The 17,371-nt window shown below is 43.9% G+C and overlaps 1 pseudogene; it reads right to left on the minus strand.

Annotated features, from left to right (window-relative positions):
* Nucleotides 1–246: 246 nt before the first annotated feature.
* LOC136646933 (5S ribosomal RNA) lies at nucleotides 247–366 on the minus strand (annotated as a pseudogene).
* Between the last annotated feature and the right edge of the window lie 17,005 nt (nucleotides 367–17,371).

Here is a 17,371-nt window from a genome sequence, read left to right on the forward strand (position 1 = left end):
AATTAGCACAGAGGAAAAAAAAATGGATCAAGGACACACATGGCTCACTTTTCATTAATCCTACAACAGAAAGAATTTGGGTGATCCTCAGGCCCCCAAATCAGAGATTCTCTAATTCTTCTGAATGTTGGGGACACTATCAAGGAAAGCCAGGGGTAGAAGAACTGAACAACACTAATGAAAGGGACAAGGTCTCCAGGATAAATGGTTGGTTGGCAACCTTCAGTCTTGAAAGACTATGGTATAAGCCTACAGCACCTGGTATTCCCAAGCAGTCTCCCATCCAAGTACTAACCAGGCCTGACCCTGCTTAGCTTCTGAGATCAGACAAGATCAGGCATGTGCAGGGTAACAGTCGCTACAGGACAAATATGTGACTTATTTGTTCTGGCAGGCCCTAGATGCCTCACCTTTGCCTGTGTTCTAATGCAGGGATGTCAAAAATAAGGCCTTGAGCTGGATGTGGTCTATGGAAGCTCTTTAACCAGCCTTTGCCTCTCCCAGAACCACCATCAGTTGCTGAGCTGTGCTGAGGGGTCACTGCTGAAAGGGCAGCCTGCGTGATAAATTGGGCTCTCCCAAATCTTGGAAATATGATCAAGATTTGCATATTTTCCTCTTCTGTCATTTGCAGCTAATGAGTTCCTAAGTGAGAAAACTGCGTATGTCTTGTCATCAGCTGCTTAATGATGTCATGAGAACATAAGAACAGCCCCACTGGATCAGGCCATAGGCCCATCTAGTCCAGCTTCCTGTATTTCACAGTGGCCCACCAAATGCCTAAGGGAGCACAAAAGACAACAAGAGACCTGCATCCTGGTGCCCTCCCTTGCACTGGCATTCTGACATAGCCCTTTTCTAGAATCAGGAGGCTGCACATACACATCATGGCTTGTAACCCGTAATGGATTTTTCCTCCAGAAACTTGTCCAATCCCCTTTTAAAGGCATCCAGGCCAGATGCCATCACCACATTACTTCTTGCTTAGTGATATCACTTCCAGCCCTCAGCTTGCTATTCGGCCCGCTGTATGAAATGAGTTTGACAAACCTGTTCTAATGACTCTGCTTACAAAAAAATTTACTCCAGGGGTGAAATTCAGTGTGGTTTTGAGTAGACTGGGTCTACCTGCTTATTATTTTGGGGTCCCAAATACTAAATCTGTTACGTATGTTAGATTAGCAGAGAACAAAATTGTTTTTTAAAATTACGTTCCAGGTTTGTTTTTTAAAAAATTGAATTGTATATGTGTGTGTCTTGGGTGCTTAATGCTAAATAATGATCTGCAGCAATAACTAATTTTATTTATTATTATTAACTTATTTCTGCCCTGCCCAGAGGTGTACGCAGAAACCATTTCTGCCCAACATTGCATATTTAAATTTTATTTAAAGATACCACAAGCTAGGGGAGAGGTGAAAGGGTGGGGGGTTGCCACGAACTGCATCGGAGGAAAGGCCTGTGGTAATCTGCTTCCCTACCCACTCACCTTGTCCCTTCTTTGTGCAGTCCTTTTAAACTTAAATAGAGCACAGGACCTGCTCCACATTCACTTTTAGTAAGCAAGAAGTAGCTTGATGCAGATCCAGCACACCAGGTTGGAGGGAGATTCCTGCAGACTCAGGGTGAAAGGGCACCCCTAGCCTGCTGCTTCCCTGCCACCCATTACACTGTTGACATCACAGAAGCAACAGCTCTGCTGCTGTGCCTGGAGATGCCAGGAACAGACCTGGGGATTTTCAACATACAAGGCAAATGCATTTCCTTTGAGCTATGGCCTTTCGTAATTTCATCACTATTATTATCATTTTTCTTGGCTCTGAAACACAATCGTTATTGTGTTCTTTTGATGTCAACACAAAATAAAACACCAATTGGCTTTATCATTAATGAATGCAATGTTTGGCATCCCTCCTGTATGTGACAGCTTTTTTCCCCCCAAGCTGGAAAGTATGCAACACATGAATGCTTTTGACTGACAGGCGTCTATGAATCCACAACGCTTGCCTTCATAAACACAGCCTGTTATTTCACAAATTCCCTGGTGGCTTGCAAAGAGGCCTTCACAATGTCCTTGGCATTTGAAGGTGCTGTGCTTGTGTCTGTGTGTCCATATGACAGTGCCATGTTATGCAGGGTGACCAGATACAGTGGAGGACAGAATACCTATACCTTTAACCTTTGTACAGAAGAGGGAATTTTGGCAGGTGCAGCTCAATATGGAAGGGTCTAAATAGAAGGGAACAGAATTTCCCTCAATCCACTCTATCCATCCCATGTACAATTTTATAATGTTTCAATCATGTCTCCCCTCAAGGTCCTTCTTTCTAGATTGCACTGCTCCCTGATAAGTGTAAGATAAGTGTATCTCTATGATGCATTTTTTGCCACATTCACATTTTACATTTCATATATACACCAGTGAGGGTCCGGGGGGGGGCAAGGGGACATAAGCCCCAGACACCACACCTGTGGGCCCTGTTGGGGCAGAACTGCCTTGCCCACCTGCGGCACTGCCTCTGCCACCTCCACCCACCATCTGGCACCATTCTGGGGCCAGGCAAAACCTCGTGCTGTGTTTTCAGGCACTCTGAAAGCCTTCAGAGGTCCCTGGAGCGCCCTTAATAGCACTTCTGGTTTTCGTCGGAAAACCAGAAGTACTGTTAAACGTGCTCCAGGGGCCTTAGAAGGCTTTTGAAGCGCCGAGCAAAGTCGCGTAAGGTTCCACAGGCTGGGTAAGTATCCTGAGGGGGCAGCATGTTGCGGTCCTGTGTCCCAGGGCAGCACAGGGGTCCGCAACTGACACACACCTAAAAAATGTAATGTGAAAATTGGTTCTTACATGGCTGTTGCTTTAGAACTCAGTAATATGAAAGCTTGACAGAACTCATGTTAGGTCTTTGAAGAAAATATAAGTGCATGCAGCTTACTGCAGAGTCACAATTAGCGATTTTAAGCAATTGTATTTCATCAATCCTTTCTGTATGTCTTTGGATACAATACCTTTTCCATTCCCTGTTTTACCCCCATTTGGAAGCTGTAAATTTGACACTAGAACCATCAAGTATACAGCTGTAAGTTTCTTTCTAAAGGCTATTTCTTTCTGGTGATATCACCCAATTTATTTTAAAATGCTCTGATTTTAGTGAATTTAACAGTGTCACAGTGCAGCTAGCATATATTTCATTTTTTTACGATAACAGAATTGAGGATCTTTTAATGGCATGCCAATGAAATGACTTATTAGACTTCTATACTCATTATGGTCTTGCTTTTCAAGCAGGAAACACCCACACAATACTAAAGCCCACATCATTAAAAGCCACTGATCCTGCAATGGGCATGTTTACTGTGCATTAATGAGGACCTCACAACTACCAGGGAGTCTCTCTTGTGCTGCTCCTTTCATAGACGACCACCTCACCACCACCCCCCCCCCAATGAAAATAAAAATTAATTGAGGAAAAACAGTAACTTTTTTCACTTTGTATTTTACACCCATTCTACGAGTAAACAATTGCTATAAGGCTCATCTAGACCACATCTTTATTTATTTATTACAGTTTTATCTTTCCTTTCCAGAGTTCAAACAAGACTTCTTACTACCATGGACAGCATGCCAAATATAGCCCCGGGGGGGGGGCAGGGAGGGTAGATCAGGCTTGTGCTGCCAACATCCTAACCTCCTTCCCAGACCCGCTACCGCAGTGTGGGTCAACATGAACCGCGCCAGCTACTTAGCTAGCACAGGTCCAAGTAGACACCCCTGCACCATGGAGGTTTACCCCCATTGCCATACCCAGAGGAGACCAAGGAGACCATAGGATGCAGCAGTCACCATTTTGGCCCTGCTGCATCAGAAATGGATAAGATTGAGCTGTAAGAATCCCAAATGCTGTTCTTTTTGTGCAGAAGTAAGGAGATGCTCAGCAATGGCTGCCTGCCATTCAGGAACAGAGTTCAGGAGCCTGAATACCATTCCTTCAAAGGTCAGGAAGGGAGAGGGGAGAGGATGAAGTTATATAAAGGACGCACCTTCTACAGGTATCACAAAGGGCAAGCCAAAAGTCTGTGGCATCTGGACACTACACTGTCTTCCAGAGTTCTTTGGCAGTTTTGTGCCTGTATTCCAACAGCTCCACTAAGAGCCCAATCCTGTGCTTGGCGGCATGGCTTTGTGCCACTGAGCACTGTCGCAAAGGCACATTTGCGAGCCTCTCCACTGGGCTCCTGCCCGTGCTAGCCCAGCGCTGAATGGTGCTGGGCTAGCGTGGGGCGGTCGCCCAGCTTCCGCAGCTCGGTGGTCTCATGGACCGCCGAGCGATGGCAAGGTAAGTGGGGGTGAGGAGGAGACATTCCGGGGAGGGGGGAGGCCGGCAGGGGGGAGGTGTGATGTAGGGAGGGGGCGGGCTGGAGGCGTGCTGGGGAAGGAGGGAGGCGGGTCCACGGAGCTCTGCTCGTGGACGGGTTCGCGCCCTACACGAGCGCCTTTACTTCACCGTTGACCTTTTGGTCTGCACTAAAGTGAGTACCCCCATTGCACATCCCCTTCTCCAGAGGCGCCTCCCGCGGTAGCCCAGGGTGCACAGGATTCAGCAGTAGCCGTTCTCTGTGCCGCCGAGCCTGGGCACCCTGGGCAGTTTAGGACTGGACTATAAGTCGTTGCCAACACAGCTCTCATATGCATGAAGACATGCAAACATGCATACTCTCAGGTCCAGGTCTGTCCAGTCCAGAATTAAACTAAATTGGGGAAATTATGGCAAGTCAGACCAGAATGCAGTGAATGGCTGTTTGGGGGCTTTATGCTAACAATAGCCACAAGACAAGCACTTTTCAAAAGAATATAGACTTTTATTGAAAATATAGAAAAATGAAAAGAGTAAAACTTATACAATCAGTTGCGTATAGATTTAGTGATTGCAAGTGAAAGGGTATCTGTAAATAGCTCCATTTGGACAGGCACTTTTTGTTATCAGTGAGAGAGAGAGAGAGAGAGATTTGGGCTGCCTGCTGGGCTGAATTTAGTCCACCCATTGGGAAAGAGGGGAAGAAGGAGAGAATTTGCAGGAGGTTTAAAACAGGCACTGAGAAATTGATGTTGCCCAAGAACATCTGAAGAAGGGATGGGAATTTGTTATGAGGATTAGAAGAAGAGAAATGACCTATCCTTTGCTGAATAGACTGGGGCACAATGTTCTTCTCCAGAGCAAGGCTATGCTGCTTCAGTACCTAGGGAAAAAGGAAAAATGCAATCAAAATGCTGCCCCTTGGTGGCCAGGGAAAGTAACTCCTCTGGAGATAAGGGGAGGCTCCCCAAGCCAGAAAAATCTCCCAAAAAGGGAAGGAGTGGAAGTTGCTAAAAAAAAAAACTACCAAAATGGACAACATGGACTCAATCAGTAGGAAAAAAAAATCACTTGTGTGTATTTGGCCCTTTGGATTACAGTCCTAAATGCACTTACTAGAGAGTAAGTGCCAGCAAGTGAAATGCAACTTACTTCTGAGGAAACATATATAGGATTCTGCTGCTAATCCTATTGCTTCTCCTTTTTCCAAAGCATTTAATCAAAAGCTTTTGGCAGGTCTATTATTTTAAGTTACATATGTATGAGTTGGGCCTGTCCACACAGCCAAAGGCATATGTGTTTAACAGCTAATGAGAAGTAAAATAGTAATAGCATTATTTTTATTTACAGTGTACAATTTATTTACCCTAACCAGACAAGGCACCAAGGGAGATAATTAACATGGAAAGGCAGGTAACAAAAGAGATCAGAAAGTTCTGCACTGGAGACAAAAGGAAATGCTTTCCTACTGTTTTTTAATTGAATACATGCACACAGGCATCAGTTTGTTAGAGCCAATTTGAGTTGGAAGACATACAAGGAATTCAAGGTGACTAATGCCGGCATTCCATAAACTGCCCTTACACTTTAGGAGCCTAAATTTTTGAGTACTGATCTGGAAGCAGATCTGAAAGAGATAAGGTCTTCTACAGACTGGAAGGTTTGCTGTTTTGGAAAGTTACTCTAATATTTGACAAGCTATTGTCAATTTGGTGAACTGCCTTAGATGGTTTTATGAGGAGGTTGCATATATGTCAGGGGTATCATGATTAGAAATAGGAGTCCCAGCTCTCTGCAGGGTTGCCCTGGGTGATGAGTCACCAGGCTGCGTTGGAGAACACCTTTTAGGTTCTGGGCTGGATCCATCCACCCAGCTGGACACTGGGCCTTCCGAAGGAGGAAGCCCCACAAAGCCCTCCTCTTTAGGTTAGAATTCTGCCTGGGAAACACTTGCCTCCTGGGTCTGGCTCCTCTCTGACAACCAGGTTGTGATTTTCAAAAATGAATTTTCTATATCTTATTTATACAGAGGGGATACAAAGGAAACAGAGTAAGACAAACTGCTGCCAGATAAAAGAGAATTTGTGACAGGCGATAGGCCCTGAATATATTTAACGCAACAAAAAAACTGTGTTGTTTTATATATACGTATGTTATTGTGTTTTGTGACAGGATTTTACTTTCTAGCATTCGGAATGGATTCCCAAGAGTCAACACCTTCCTGATTCTGAAGGAACTTTTCACCATAAAGAGGCTTTATGGTTTCCAAGGGTTTTGGACTTTAAAAGACGAGATTATTACCACTAATAAAGAATTTATCTAGAGTGCATGGTGTTTGGTGTTAGCTAAGCTGTCATATATCCGAGAATGCTGGCTGTTTAGGAACCTATGTGATTTACAGCACAATCATATATTGTGCTGGAGGCCAGGAGGTCTGTGCTGTATCCAGTGCAAGATTGGGACCTGAAGTGGCTCAGCTGGAGGCAAAGGGAAACTCTTCCCCTTACCCCTGGGTAAGTCACCACAGCCCCAATGTGTCTCCTTAGACTTGCACCGCCTCAGGCGAAGGCATAAGTCCAAGGAAAACGAAGCAGCTTGCAGCTGCTCCACACTGCTTGGGGAACAGGGTTGGTATCTGACATAACAACCGAGTCCGAGCCCCGCCTCCCGCTCCCTGCCTGCCCACCCTGGGACCACCCTCCCCCCACCCACGCCCCGCCCCAGAATGCCTCCCTTTTGCCCCTCCCCACCCTCCCCAGACCCTTGCATTGACCGAGCTCAGCCAACGCAACCCCGAGCAATGCCCCAGTCGGCACAGAGACTGGATCCAACCTCCACAGACCAGCGTGCATCTCTGTGCCAGCCCAGCCAATTTTCAAGATGGTGCAAATGTGCTTTTCAGCACATTTGTGACCCTCCTGGGCCAGCACAAGGGACTTGCACTGGCCCAAGGCGCAGTCATGATTGCGCATTAGAGTCCAGCTTCTATGAGGGAAGAGATAGTTGTCATTTTGACTGGAATGAAAACCTGAAACAGGAGCACAAGAAACAGATCCCAGGACTGGAAGCCCAGCTGCAAGAAAGAGGAACATTAAGGGAGGACTGCTGAAGAATGAGGCTTAATATAAAGGCAGAAGAGGCAGGAAATTGAGGTAAGGGGCTAATTAAAAAAGTTGTTCTGAAGAAACTTTGCTGCACTTATAACCAGGGCCTCTGAGAGGAATTTTATCAGGGGGTACAAAGTTTCTTTTGAGCCACTTTGCAAAGGGGGAGGGGTGAAACAGAGTGGAGAAGGGTGGTGACAGTCTTTGGAGCCAGGTCTACCCACCAGTGTGGCATCAGCAGCTAGATACAGTCATGCAGAAATTCAAACACACTCCTAAGTCTCTCTAAAATCTTTTAAATATAGAAAATCATTGTGGTGAATTAGCATCATCACATTTAGGTTGAGAATGGAAAGTGTCCTGTGCAGACCAAAACTTGCTTCTGTGGCAGCTGTGCGTCTTGCAGCTGTGTCCCTATTCATGGCATGTCCCTAGTGCTCCTATACATGGCAAGCAGATCCACAAGCCAAAGAGCTACTGTATCAGGCCAGTTTTCTCCTAAATTTGACACTGTGTTAAGGAGTGTCATGTATGCATTCCTCTGCTCAGTGTATATGGCTTGACAAAAGAAGCTGCAACTCCATGCTTGTGGTCAGTATCCCATGCAGGCAACAAGTCTGAGTAGATAGGAAAACGTCTGATCACAGGAAATTTCTGGGCCCCCTCCTTTGGCTCCTGGGCCTCCTTTTGGACCCTGGGCCCAGGTAAAAATTACCTCCTTTACCTCCCTCTCCTAGGCCCTGCTTAGAACCAGCTGGACTGTATACTATTGGAAGTGAAAGAGGAGTGCTACATTGCTGAAAAAAATCAATGGGCTGATAAACCACACCCTAGGAAACAAAGGGGTAGAGAAACAGAGCTAAAGAAGCCTAAGAAAAATCAAGACTGGGTCCACACTTATAGCACAATGCACTGTGTTAAATGGGGTTTATTCCCAGGTAGATGAACATAGGGTTGTGGTCTCTGGGTCTAGGGACAAGAACAGTTGCATACCATTAGGAAAGAATAAGTGGAGGAAGGGTGCTTTAGCTGGATCAGGACTTTGGGCCAGGGAATGTGGCCTGTGAGGTCCAGAGTCTAGAACAGCCATTTGCGGTCCCTTTGGGGAGAAAGGCGGGATAAAAATAAAGTTTATTATTATTATTATTATTATTATTATTATTATTATTATTATTATTATTATTATTATTATTATTATTATTATTATTATCATCAACCACTGTGTCGTCCCCAGGTCTGCCGCGGGAATTTGGGTCATTTATCAATAGAGGGGATGTTAGCCCCCATTGACAGCACAGTGTGCCTTATTAATTGTCAAAAAGCTGATGGTGTGCCTTGACCATTTTAGTGCCTTGCCAGTGTGCCATGAGATGAAAAAGGTTGAAAATCACTGGTTCTTGGGAGGATGGTTTCTTTTTACATTATGCACTGGCAAGCAACGAGGCTCTCTAAACAGTGCTTAATGTGGGGGAGTCTATTTCCACATATGTATTTGAACTAAGCATCCCGTGATTTGATGGAGGGCTTCCAGGCGGTATTAATATTTAATCCTTTTGCATTGCTTTGTATGCAAATATATTGTTGCTCAATAATCTCTAGCCTTCTTATATATATTTTTGTGGAGGATTGCCTCTAAGGTTTATCTTTGATGGGAATCCCTTGAGTTTACCCTGGAAGAGAGCAACCCTCCTCAGGTAGATTGCACAGGCACTACAAATGTGTGACGCGTATACCCCCCTGCTACACACAGACGCACGCACACATTCTTTACCTATAGCTGTAAGAAATGGGAAATTGTCCCTCATTACTTCTGCTTGGCACAAAGTCGAGCCAAGAGAAATGAGTGCTAATAATTAGCATTCATTCATACCTTTGGGGCCTTGGCATAAAACGACAAGACACCTTGAATTAGTCTCTGTTTTCAGTGGGGAGCCTGCGTGAAATGAACCACCGGGCTGGTGTGCACAACTGGGGCCCCCTGTTGCTAAGCAGGCAGGGTTCTTTCTCTCTGTGACAGTCAGAGGATCTCTGGGGTCCCCATCTGAATTCTGAGGCATAATGAGTCATAATACCCTCCCAATGGCTTCATAGCCTTCTGTTTGGGATGAACAATTATAAATATTGGAAAGCTTTTCATTTCATTTTAATTGCTTTGCTATGATAGGGGGGGACAGAACAGGCAAAAAAGAAAAGGGGGAGCTGATTAAAAAAAGTCTACACTGATTTAAATGGAAAATATTTTTTTAAGCCACCTCTAGGTACAAAAATCAAAACAGTAACTCACCAGACTACACAAAGGCTGACATTTATTCTCATGGCTTCCTCTTTGCTAAGGAGCGCTGTAGGAGAATTTAAACTTTAATGTGTTTTTGTGTTGCTCTTGCTGAAAATGTGGACATGCTCTGTGCTTTATTTATTTATTTGTTCATTTATTGTTTAACTAGATTATAAACAGTCACTGTGTGTGTGTGTGTGTGTGTGTGTGTGTGTGTTTTTGGGGGGGAGGGGTTGCCTTTAGTTGGCTGCAGAGATGATTTCCATACCAGGCACTCACCTGCTCAAAGAACATTTGCCTCCATTTCTGCTCTGATGAAAGTACCATAAAGGTTCCCCCAGAATAGCACTACCCTAATTTTCCGATCTTATATGTAATTTATATGAAAGTTCTCCAAAGGAAAGCTATTCCCTTTTTGCCTTTTTAAAGAGAGTAGAGCTGATGCAATCCTCGTTAATTCCGAACATTCAGTTCTATACTGTGGCATAAATTAGTATCTATTTAGAATATATAAACACAGTCAGTGCATAAACTCTCCGGATCTCCCCAGGAATTATGTTCATCTACATAAAATACAAGATCACAGCTTGCATATCCCATTACCGCAGCTTTATGATTTCTTAGGGTGTGTGGCTGGTGCTCAACTCTTTCCTACCAGCCTAGCTCATTCACCATTGCTGAGTCCACATGGATCATTCCCAGCGTGGCACTCCCAAGAAATAAAATCGCTTGGGGAGTTTCACAGAATTGGTCAGGACAAAGATAACTGGAGGAGGAAAGCATAAGGAGAAGTGAGACAGGAGGAGGAATTGGAAATAAAGATGCCCCAGCTCTGGCAACTGTCAAGTTAATAGAGCAGTGGGTCGGGATCCACTAGGTGGGTTGCGAGCCAATTCAGGTGGGTCCACATTCATTTCAATATGGTATTTTTAATATATTAGACTTGATGTGGTTGGTGACTGCATGGTAGGTACTGCATTTGGGGAAATGTTACAGACCTGTACTTTTAACAAGCTACTAAGTATATTCTTTTAACAATGTTAGTAAATGGGACTTACTCCTGATAAGTGTGGGTAGGATTGCAGCCTAGAATTAAGAATTTTCCTGCTTAATGACGTCACTTCCGGTGCATCTTGACAGATTCTCATTCTAAGAAGTGGGTCCCGGTGCTAAATGTGTGAGAACTACTGTAACAGAGCATTAGGAAGGCATGAGAAGATGACAGCAGACTGCCAATTGATAAAGAGGGCCAGATGAGATGTGGTCACTGGGAACTAACAGTGGGAAAACCTGCAATGAAACTCTTAGTCAGAAAACAGGCTTCCAGTGAGTAAATCAGCCCATCCTTGCATGGGAATTATGAACAAGAAGATAATAATGCTATTTCCACAATTTCTTCTGTGGACAAGACCCTGATAGGGTCCTCTCCCTGGCGTAAATGGATAGTGTTGGTTTCCTGCCAAGGTAGTCCCAGTTCCTGTTGGGAAAGGGTGTGACACCTGGGCCCTGAGAGCGTCTGCTGCAGCTTTCCCATTTTCCTCTGCCTCAGATGGGTTTTGGTGAAGACATTCGCCTCATAATGTATCCTGGGAACATCAAGTATGTCTGTAGAACACAAATAGTAGAACAGCTTCCAGTGGTGACAATGCTTATTCATGTCCTTCACCAGGATACATTGCAGCCTAAGGGCCCAATTCTATCCAATTTACCTGTGCTGGTGCAGCTGTGCTAATGGGCATGTGCTGCACCCTGTGGTTGGGAGGCAGTCACAGAGGCCTACTCAAGATATGGGTAGGTCCTTACCTACCTACCAAGGTATTTGTTCCCTTACCTTGGGGCTGCATTATAGCTGCACTGGTGCAGGAAAATTGGATGGGATTGGGCCCTAAGTCCCTTCTTTTAGTGCCACTGTTGGTGCCCAGCTGATGCTCTACCTTGTAAGTTGGCCCAGGGAGAAATTAAAGCTAAGTGAGTTTGCGCACACACAAAAAGTGGGGTTAGAATATCTATTTTCAACCACAGCACCATGGCACACTGGTATACTGTGGATAGTCTGCAGGCGTGCCGCGAGACTTTGGGGAGGGTCATTTGTTAGTAGGGCCACTCGGGGATGCGAGCCCCTGCTGTCAATGGGTGTGCCTTGTCAATTGTCAAGAAACTGAGGGTATGCCTTGACAATTTTAGTGCCTAGCTGGTTTATTGTCAGTGAACCATGAGATGACAAGGGTTGAAAATTGCTGGGTTAGAGTCTCATTTAACTCATTTTTGCCCAGCCCACAGGTGTACATATTTGGTCCCTGTTGCATATATGCAGCATTGGGCAGAAATGGCTTTTAAACATGAACTTACTGACATGGTTGCTACTGTGCTGGTAAGAGAACATCTAAAGCAGGGGTAGCCAAACTTTCAAGTTTAGGGCTGTCATGTGAGATGACAAGCTGAATTTTCCTCTTCTCTCCCCTGCTGAAATTCCCTCTTCTACACCAGGGGTGCCCAAACCCCGGCCCTGGGGCCACTTGCGGCCCTCGAGGCCTCTCAATGAGGCCCTCAGGGAGCCCCCAGTCTCCAATGAGCTTCTGGCCCTCCTGAGATTTGTTGGAGCCTGCACTGGCCTGACACAACTGCTGTCAGCGTGAGGGCGACTGTTTGACCTCTCGCGTGAGCTTTGGGATGAGGGCTTCCTCCACTGCTTGCTGTTTCACATCTGTGATGCAAGAACTTTATTCATTCATATAAGTTCATCTTTAATGTATTCATTTATGTAAACTTATGTAAATTTATTCAAATTTTAAATGTAATTAATTATTCCTCCCCCGGCCCCCGACACAGTGTCAGAGAGATGATGTGGTCTTCCTGCCAAAAACTTTGGACACCCCTGTTCTACATTATCATTAAAGGTCCAGGAGCCCTAAAGTTGAAAGGTTGGCCATCCCTGCTTTTGATGCTTTTTACCAGCCTGAGAATGATCACAGGAGCAGCCACTGTGCAAATAAGCGAGTTTCTAAAAGATAATGGAATGGATATAGCACAATCACCTTTCTGGGTTGTCTACCCAGTGTTACTTAGTTGTTATGTCCATATCCTGAACATGGATTTTTTGCAACCGTATAATTCATGTGGTGATGATGTTATCACAGCTCTTTGTCTGAAGCATCGATAAGACAACTGTTCACTGTGATTATTTTTCTTCTAAATTTGCTCCAGTTCTTATTATTGTCAAAATCTTGAGGTTCATAGTCACAGCAGGAGACATAAGGAAACAGTCAACAATAGCCAACAATCAAACAATCAAAACAATCAAAATTACGTTTTGTGAATGCTGTAATAATGTCTCAGTGCTGGAATGGAGCTAAAAAACAAAGCAGACATTCATTACGGCCTAGTTCCTCTGGTCACTTTTATAAACGAAGGAGGATTTTATCCCATCAGTTTCACACTGGGGAATATGTCTTACAAATGCACCCCCAGTGTAGTGACAGATAACGGTTTCCAACCCAGAGAGCCTGATAATTCTCAAGTAGTCTCCTGACAGGGTAAATACCAGCTGTCACTTCATCAAAAGTAAATGTTGGAATATAATACATAATGTAGCACAATTATCTCCCAATCTGGTATTGTATGTCCTCATTCCTCTTTGTGGTGAAGTATTGTGTAATCTGAAGCAGCATGATCCTAAGTTTAACTGGGCTTACTCTCAAGTAAACATTTACGGTTAATTTATAATGTTTTGGGACCTAATTGGATGTTTTAAAGTGTTCTCACAAGGTAGTCAGCAAAGGCACAGTGTATCAGTGGGTCACCAGACTAACAGAACATCCTTTCTGTGAGGACATTGCAAAAAAACAAAAAAACAAGAATAGCTGAAAGAGATGGAGAAAAGCAAACAAGAACCAGATAGGTGAATATCCAGACTGAAAATCCAGATTCTGGAGGAGCCTTGAAACATGGAGAGAAAGGCACACATAATTATCAGGTGTCTGGAGCACCTTCACTTTATGAAAAGAGAGGACAATACTTGGAGTTTTTTAGCTTGGGAAAAAAGATTAAGGAGGGACTACACTGAGGCTTATAAAACTATGCAAAATGTGGAAAAAATGAAAAGAGAAAAAAATTTCTCCTTCACAGTACTAGAACCACAAGACATCCAGTGAAATTAACTGGGGAGATTTAGGACAGACAAACGGAAGGACTTCTTAAGGATGTGTAACTAACCTGTGAAATTTTCTACCATAGGATGTGGTCAGGGCAATCAGGTGGCTTCCAAAGAAAAAAATTAATGGAGGACAGATCTAAAATGGTGTATGTACTAGTCATGAGAGTTATACGCTACCTCCAGGCATTGACCTCTGAATTGTAGCGTTGCCCTCTGCTACTTTTGCTTGCAGCAACCCATGTTTGTGGCCCTCCTGGAGGCATCTCATTGGCTACTATGGGGAATAGGTTCTTGGACTATATGGTCCATGGCCTTGATTCAGCAGTGTGTAATATTCTTATGCATTAAGGCAGTGGTTCTCAAACTTTTTTAGAGGCTCAAGAGCAGGAGTGCCCAAACCCTGGCCCTGGGGCCACTTGCGGCCCTTGAGGCCTCTCAATGAGGCCCTCAGGGAGCCCCCAGTCTCCAATGAGCCTCTGGCCCTCCAGAGATTTGTTGGAGCCCACACTGGCCCAACGCAACTGCTGTCAGCATGAGGGCAACTGTTTGACCTCTCGCGTGAACTGTGGGATGAGGGCTTCCTCCACTGCTTGCTGTTTCACGTCTGTAATGCAGTAGAGGCAGCAAAGGAAAGGCCTGCCTTGCTTTGTGCAAGGCCTTTTATAGGCCTTGAGCTATTGCAAGATTCATTCATTCGTATAAGTCCATCTTTAATATATTCATTTATGTAAACGTATGTAAATTTATTCAAATTTTAAATGTAAATTAATTCTTTTTTCCCTGGCCCCCAACACAGTGTCAGAGAGATGATGTGGCCCTCCTGCCAAAAACTTTGGACACACCTACTCTAGAGGCTACTGCCTGATTCATAAATGCCAAGAAGTGTGACTATAATGGTGATTGGGCAGCAGGGCTTCTTTTCCCCAAGTAGCAGCTTGTTTAACCCTTGATGCACTTAGCCTCATCTAACCTGTCAATGTTGCAAACCACCACAAATTGGATCACAATCCACTGGGTCCCAAACACAAAGGACACGATCAATACAATCAGCTTTGTAGTAACTGCTCCCCCTCACTCTCTCCTTTTATACACATAAGGGTCCAATTCTATCCAATTTTCTATACTACTGCTGCAGCAATGCCCCATGGGAACAAACATTCCCTTACCTTGAAGAGGCCTTTGTGACTACCCCTTCACCATAGGATACAGCACAAATTCCATTGGCAGGGCTGCATCAGCACTGAAAAGTTGGATAGGATTGGGCCCTAAAACTCCTCCATCTAGTCCTTACCGCCTGTTTATTCAGTGCTGGTACAAAATCACATGTTGTCAGCTACATTTATTGACTAGCCTGCAAATTATTATAAAGACTAAATAAGTCTAAATTATGACAACTTAATAATGGTTGATGATTTGTTTATTCAAAAGTGGAGGCTTTCTGTTGTTTATGGGAATGACAAAGTGCAGGATGATATTCAACCATATGCCTTGTTAGGAATAACATAATGTCTAACACAATGGAAAATGGAAAAATATTGCTGTCTGAATAATTGCTTTTTTATAATTACTGTTTTTAGACTTATGGTTTATGTTCTTATAGGTCATGGGAATGCAGCGTATGGTGTATTTTGGTTTAAGGCATGGGAAAAAACCCTATATCCTTTAAAACTGTATTCTGTAAAGCTTGTAATAAATATTTTATAAAAAACCTAACCATTATCTTGGTTAAAATTCAATTATCACTTACACCACCACATTTCCACCTACTATAAGGTTCCATTTCAGATACATAGTGAACTTTCAAATACTATGAAAACTCTAAGATCATTCCTATAGGTAGGAAATACAGTGCAAATAAGGATCAGCAATAGCCTCAGGCTTAGAATGCACACCATAAACCTAAAATAGAGAGACATCAACTGGTCAAACAGAAATCCATGCCTAATAAACATGTCAGCCTATGTCAGTTTTGAACATTATCATCAGCTGTCTTGACCCCAGCTCTGTGTCTTTTCCAGAGGCTGTTGTTGTGTGTGAGAGAGAGATGGTTAGCCCTTTGGGGATAGGGAACCATTTACTTTTTATTTTGCTATAGAAAGTGTTTTGTGAATGACTTTTGGTTGAAAAGTAGTATGCAAATACTCTTATTAACAAGAATAGCCTCCTTCTTGAAGTCCTGCTAAGCTCAGGTTTTCAGCAATGTAGCTACAGGAATGGCAACCTCTATATGGGGGTGAAACCCTTCCCTCTTTTGGTGTCCACTTGCTCTCCTACTCCTTTCCCATTGTTTAGTAGGAGAAGCTACCCACTACCCACTAACTGATGCCTGCTATCTGGAAAAGAGGCACTTTTAAAGTGACAGTTCTTTTATCCTGCGTGGTAGGAGGGAACAGTTGTCATTCAAGGCTCAACCCTTGGCTGTGGCTACTGTCTCCCTTGTATTTGTTTTAGACTGTGAGCCCCATGGGGTTCGGGAAATGATCTTCTCATTTGTTTTGCTGTTTCATCCACTTTGATAACCTTTTTAAAAAAAGCGTATAAGTGTTCTTCATAATAATGATGATGATAGCTGCGCATTGCAGAGTATACCATAAGAGCCCCTTCTTCCAGTTCTCATGGATCTGGAATGCTTTGATTTCAGGAACTGAAACAACCATTCCAGTCGCCGCCCCCCGTCCCATCCCCCGCCCCGGCCATCTGGAAATGCCTTGATTTGACAGTGTTTATTTGCAATGAATGGGCCTTACATCCAGTCTATGGAGGCAGCATTGATGTATACCAGTGCATACAGGAGTTAGAATTACCCTAACAGCTCCACCCCAATTTACAACCTAATCCAAAGACTGATTGCAACAGTGGGAAGCTGGCAAAGGCCGTATTCCTTTTACATGTGTCACTGCACCGACAGGATAGTTGTTAAGAACTTGCCAAGAAAACAAGTAGCATCATTACTGTGAATATCCCCACAGGAATTCATGGCTCCTGGTCCTGTGCTCAGCCCTGGAGTAGAGAACTTTCTTCTGGGACTGCAATGCAATTGCACTTTCTAGTGCTTCTCAGAATACAATTTAAACTAGATAAGTTGTTTCTTAGAATTTAATTAATATTGCCTGCTGGCATGAAGGGTACTGAAGAGCTAAGGACCTGAAAGGGTTTAATGTTCTTCTTAGCACTGCTGCTCTAATGATGTAATTGTATTGCTGCCAAACGCCACAGCCGAGCATTAAAATAGCGCTTTGTCCAGTGAAAAGTGAATAAACAGATTAAGCTTTTTACAGTAAAATGAAGGGATCCTTTTAAAAAGGAGAATAGCTGTGTGCAGCCTTAAATAGTAACCTGTTGTTTCAAATGATGCATTTGCTGAGCCTTGGTCTGCCCAGTAATATCTACTGAATTATTCTGGCTTTGCGATAATGAGTGGGAATTGTGTTTAATCGCTCTCCGCTGGTAGGTTGCAGCCACTTTTCACAGTTTCTTATGTGATTTTAAA

Source organism: Tiliqua scincoides, chromosome 3, assembly GCF_035046505.1.
Source record: "Tiliqua scincoides isolate rTilSci1 chromosome 3, rTilSci1.hap2, whole genome shotgun sequence".
NCBI classification, from domain to species: domain Eukaryota; kingdom Metazoa; phylum Chordata; class Lepidosauria; order Squamata; family Scincidae; genus Tiliqua; species Tiliqua scincoides.